The 6,263-nt window shown below is 29.4% G+C and overlaps 1 long non-coding RNA gene across 1 annotated transcript; it reads left to right on the top strand.

Moving 5' to 3' along the window:
* Positions 1-2,354: 2,354 nt before the first annotated feature.
* Positions 2,355-4,467, top strand: LOC118648755. The gene is made up of 2 exons (XR_004965427.1): positions 2,355-4,020; positions 4,088-4,467. It is a non-coding gene; the product is annotated as an uncharacterized LOC118648755 (long non-coding RNA).
* Positions 4,468-6,263: the final 1,796 nt, after the last annotated feature.

Raw genomic sequence — 6,263 nt, 5'->3', positions numbered from 1 at the left:
TCTCCGGCCGTGGCTTTCCCGGGCCACGCCGAGTCCCCGTGCAGGCCGCGTGCTCGTCTCTCCCGGGCACCGGTGAAGTCCTTCCTCCTTCCCCGCATCGTCGTAGCTCTCTCCTCCCCTCTCGCTCTCTCGTCGAATTCCATCGTGAGGCGGCCGCCATGCAGAGAAACCGAAAATATGCAAAATTAATAATACGCTCGCCATGTCCGTCGCGGTTCCCCCTGGAGATCCTCTCTCGCCTCTCGCCTATTTTCCCCGTACGGCGCGAATCCGCAGCGAATCCCTGTGACGGGGGAGGGATGCTGCTACCCGTGGCAGCTAAGCTACCACGTCACAGTATATATATGTATGTATGTGTCGAAATAAACATAAATGTATTTTCACGTACATTGGATGAATATACTTTCATAGATCCGTCTAGGATATTTTCTGATACACTTCGAATGTACATTGCATGTATATACATATATATATGTCAATTGTAGCCTTCGGGGACAATTTTTGATATGCATTGGCTGTTTTGGAGACTTCTGGTTCTTTTGGGGACTGTCCTCAAAGTTTTATATATCAATTGTATGTTTTGGGGACGTCCCCAAAATTACAATTTTATTGGAATTGTACATTTTGGGGACACGTTTTCTTTGGGTACATTGGGGACCGTCCCCAAAGTTTTACAAGACATATTGGCTATTTTGAGGACATTTCATCATTTACGCTGAAATTTCGCGCGAGACGAAATATAATAAGTCAAAATGAACATCACAGATTTTCTAAGGCTGATGTCCCATGGAGCGGATTACGCAGAAGCGGAAGAAGCGGATCACCAATCACAGGACCATTTCAACGGAATATTTAAAAGAGTTCTATCAGAATGATCCCATGATTGGTGATCCGCTCATTTGCAACATTGCAAAATTTGACATACATACAAAACTTTATTATTTTCTACTTACTAAAAAACGCAACTTGCGACTTGCGATTAATGTAGAATGGGCTCAACGCATAACATAAATGCATAAGAAATCCAATTGGTTAAATTTCTTATGCACTTTGCATATGGACCAATCAATTTGCTTATGTACATATGTTATGCGTTATGCAAAAGTCTGGGCCCTAAGACCGGATCTACAATAGGTGTAGTAAAGCGAAAAGCACACACTCTTGCATAACGCATAACATAACTGCATAAGAAATTCGATTGGTTGAATTTCTTATGCACTTTGCTTATGGACCAATCAATTTGCTTATGTACATACGTTATGCGTTATGCAAAAGTGTGTGCTTTGGCCTTAAGTCTTAAAGAATTAACCAATTATATTCGATTATTTTTCTCACATTCAATTATAATTGGTCAGTTTCTTAGAGCTTAAGGCTTATTATAAGGTCTACCTATTGTAGACCGGGCCTAAGGCATGGGTACAATAAATAAAACATTAACCTTAAAAATCTAATTTTGTTAAGAAATCTGTCTTACTCATCACACATGCAATGTCTTGAACAAAATTTTACAATAATCAGTACGTTGTTATACCTTTTGAAAAGAATTTTTAGTTATAAACAGATTATTGCATATGTTAATATTTAATAACAGTATCACAGACTTTGTCATTATAAAAATGCTTTAGCTTATTAAAACTGGTCTTTACTGTACTAACGGATGCACAAGTTTTGTATTATGTAATAAACTCATTATTTTATTGCTTATTGACCAAATATATTTACTATAAATGTAATAATTAATACAACCGTTTTAATGTAAGGGACTCATTTTAATAAAAAAGCTTTCTGCAATTTTTGTTATAATAAGGAAACATTAATAAGAATTGAGCCTGTTAAAAGAAATAATTTTTTATTAAATAAAATGACAATTAGTTGATTGTGCTAAAATTTGGCATATGATATATCGTACGTGTGACTGGTATAGATTTCCTAACTTTACAAGACTTTTAAGGGTTTATTGTCTTTTAAATAGTAAGTGACTTTTACTCAAGCAGTTTTTAAAATTGTACTTACTCGATGCAAAATATATAATCTTAACATTTACAGTTAGAAATATTACTATGACAAACAATAGACATGTAAAAGTGAAAACCATTTTTTAATAGGTACAGGGTAATAATTTGATAAAAAATTTAAAAAGTGAGCAAATTTATTTTTGAAATATATTAATTGCTTAACATCTGGTGAATATGTCCACTTTTGACATTTTCACTCAAATTATGTGAATATAGAAGTTTTCAAGTCTCTAAGGCCCGGTTCCACAACTCACGGTTAAATTAACTGGCTGATTGTTCCATTGGAATTGACCAATCGTATTTGTCGTTAAGCAAAATTAACAAATACGATTGATCAATTCCAATGGAATAATCGGCCAGTTAATTTAACCGTGAGTTGTGGAACCGGGCCTAAGAATCTTTATCATAATGTCAATTACTCATTAAAATGCAATGTATCTTGCATAGAATTTTAATGTAAGCAACATGTTACACTTGATGGAAAATAGTATATCTAGACAGAGTTCAAAGTTACATAGAGTATTTTTATGACACTATTACAGAATTTGGCATTATGTACATTTCTTCTTAAAGCGACAATGAAAACTTTATTATTATGAGTTTAAAACTTTAATACTTTTTGCTCATTAGAAAATGGTTTTCACATTTATATGTCCTTTTTTCAGACAGAAGAATCTACAACAACAAACAATATTACAAATATATTTTAAATTATGAAACAATGTTAAAATAAAGTTCGCTTTTTATTTTACAAAGGAAATAAAACCTGAAAAATCCAGCAAAATTAGGAAATCTACAATAATCACACGTAGAGCATGTCACATGCCAAATTTTAGCCCAATCAACTTATTGTCATTTTATTTAATTTAGTTTATTATTTAGTTAATTAAGTATTACAAACTTTGACACTGAAAATTTTTCAACTTTTTAAAACGAGTCTCTTGTGTATTAATGGATGCATTAGTTGTTGCAATATTTGATAAACTAGTTACATTATTATTTATTGACACAATAAACAACATTGTTTATTGACACAATGATAACAGTATTACAAATTTCTTAACTTTACAAAATTCGACTTTTAAACATATTATGTTTACTGTACAATTTTTAATGCGTAAGAAATCAATTGTTTATCATACAACTCGATAAAGTTTTCAACATATAGTAATAGAGTTTAATTGTCGCTTTAAGAAAAAACTTTTTTATAGTGCCAAATTCTGTAATAATGTCATCATAACACATTATGTGTTATTAACACTAAACTTTGTTCAGATGCATTATTTTTTGTTAAATGTAATATATGTTGCTAACGCTAAAATTTTAAGCGAGACATGTATTGCATAATTGATCGATCTCAGATGCATAAAAAATTGTACGATAAATATAATATTAACTTCAAGTCAAATTTTGTAAAATTAAAAAAATCTGTCATTTCTATCACACATGCAGTATGTCTGGAACAAAATTTTGTAGTAACCAATAGGTTATCTCTCATCATTAAAAATGATTGTTATGAAATAATTAATAACCTATATTAACATTTGAAAACGGTACTATATTATCATAATAAAATTTTTTTATCTTATGAAAACGGTTCTCTTTTACACTAACAGATGCATTAGTATTGTAGGATATAATAAACTCGTGTACACTTTATTGTATGAAAAAATTTTTTAATGAGCATAAACTAAGAATTTGATAAAAATTAAAAACGTGAAAAATTTTATACTATTAGAAATATATTAATTGTTCAACATCTAGAGAACATTATTACTTTTGATATTTTCACCCTAATTATGTGATACAAGGAATCTTCTAACATAATGTCAATTACTCGTGTAATATGTGTCTCGTATAGAATTTTAGCATAAGCAACACGTCACATTTGATGGAAAATAGTACATCTGAACAGAGATTAGTGTTACATAGAGTGTTTACGACACTATTACAGAATTTGACACTACATGTTTTTTCTTAAAGCGACAATTAAATCTTTGTAACTGTAAGTTTGCAACATTATTACTCTTTGCTCATTAAAAAATGGTTTTCACTTTCACATGTCCTTTCAGGTAGAAGAATATTTATAACTACGAATGTTAATATTACAAATAAATTTTGCATTATGAAACGATGTTAGAGCAAAGATCGCTTCTTATTGTACAAAGGATAATAAAATGTGAAAAGTCCTGCAAAGTTAAGAAATTTACGTAAATCACACGTAGAACATGACACATGCAAAAGTTTAACCTAATCAACTTATTGTCATTTTATTTAATGAAAAATTATTTCTTTTAACAGGCTTATTTCTTATTCATGCTTCCTTGCCATCACAAAAATTGTCAAAAGTTTTTTTGCTCAAATGAGTCTTATGTAAAAATGGTTCCATTAATTATTGCATATGTTAAATGTATTGGGTCAATAAACAATAATGTAACAAGTTTATAAAATATTGCAACAACAACTAATGCATCCGTTAATGCACAAAAAACTCGTTTTAAAAAGTTGAAAAATTTTCATATTGTCAAAATTTGTATTTGTAATACTCTTATCAAATATTAATATCTATAATATCTGTTCGTAACAATCATTTCGTGTTAAAAGGGATGTGATTATTGCAATATTCTGCTCAAGACATACTACATGTGTGATAGGCATGACAGATTTCTTAATCTTACAAAATTCGACTTTTAAGGTTAATATTATGTTTACGGTACGATAATTTTTAATGCGTAAGAGATAGATTGTATATCATACAACTCGATAAAGTTTTCAACATGTAGTAATAGAGTTTAATTGTCGCTTTAAAAAGAAACATTTTTATAATGCCAAATTCTGTAATAATGTCATCATAACACATTATGTGTTATTAGCACTAAACTCTGTTCAGAAGCATTATTTTCTGTTAAATGTAATATAAGTTGCTGACGCTAAAATTCTAAGTGAGACGCATATTGCATGATTAATCGATCTCATATGCATAAAAAATGATAAATATAATATTAACCTCAAAAGTCAAATTTTGTAAGGTTAAAAAATCTGTCATTTCTATCACACATGCAGTATGCTTGAGCACAATTTGGTAATAATCAATACGTTATCTCCCATAATGAAAAATAATTATGTTCTGATTATTTTCTATATTAATATTTGAAAATTGTTTTACAGACTGTCATTATAAAAATTTTTTATTTTATAAAACGAGTCTCTTCTGTGCTATCGGATGCATTAGTATTGCAATGTATGATAAACTCATCTTTATTATAATAAGTAAGCCTGTTCGTAGGAATGATTCTTCACGAAAGAAAATGACAATACGTTGATGGTGCTATTTGGCATATGACATATTGTACGTGGGATTGGTGCAGACTTTCTAACATTGCAGGACTTAAAGTTTTATTGTCCTGCGAAGTAAAGTGATTTTTATTGTTTTTTTATTCAAAATATATTTGTAATAATAATGTCTATAGTTACAAGTGTCCTTTTGCCTATGAAAAATGTAAAAGTGAGAACATTTTTTAATGAGCACAGGATAATAATTTAATAAAAATTAAAAATGTCAGCAAATTTATACTATTTGAAACATATTAATTGCTCAACATCTAGAAAACATTTTCACTTTTGACATTTTTCTCCCAAATTATATGATATAACATAAGTAACATGTTACACTTGGTAGAAAATAATACATCTAAATAGAGTGTTATCAAGAGTGTTTTTATGACATTGTTATAGAATTTGATATTATGCGTGTTTTTTCTTAAAGCGACAAATGAAACTTTATTATTCTTTGCTCGTTAATAAAAGATTTTCACTTTTACATGTCCTCTTTTTCAGGCAGAACACTTATAACTTATAAATATTACTATTACAAATATATTTTGCATTATAAAATGTTAGAATACAATGTTGGAATAAACATTACTTTTTATTTTGGAAAGGACAATAAAGTGGACAATAAAATTAAAAGTTCTGTAAAGTTAGGAAATCCTACACTAGTTACAGGTACAATATGTCACATGATAAATTTTAGCACAACTAACATTTTGTTAAGTTATTTAGTGAAAATATATTTCTTTTGACAAGCTTACTTTTTATTAATGTTTCTTTAACATAAAAATTGTAGGAATTTTTTTTATTAAAATGAGTTTCTTACATAATGATTGTATTAATTATTGCATAATACGTGTATTTTATGAGTGAATTGTAATATTTATCAGATAATATTACAATAATTAATGCATCAGT

The sequence above is a fragment of the Monomorium pharaonis genome, unplaced genomic scaffold (genome assembly GCF_013373865.1).
Source record: "Monomorium pharaonis isolate MP-MQ-018 unplaced genomic scaffold, ASM1337386v2 scaffold_655, whole genome shotgun sequence".
Classification (NCBI taxonomy): Eukaryota; Metazoa; Arthropoda; class Insecta; order Hymenoptera; family Formicidae; genus Monomorium; species Monomorium pharaonis.
The sequence above is the reverse complement of the archived record's forward strand: the minus strand, read 5'-3'. Positions and strand labels throughout refer to the sequence as shown.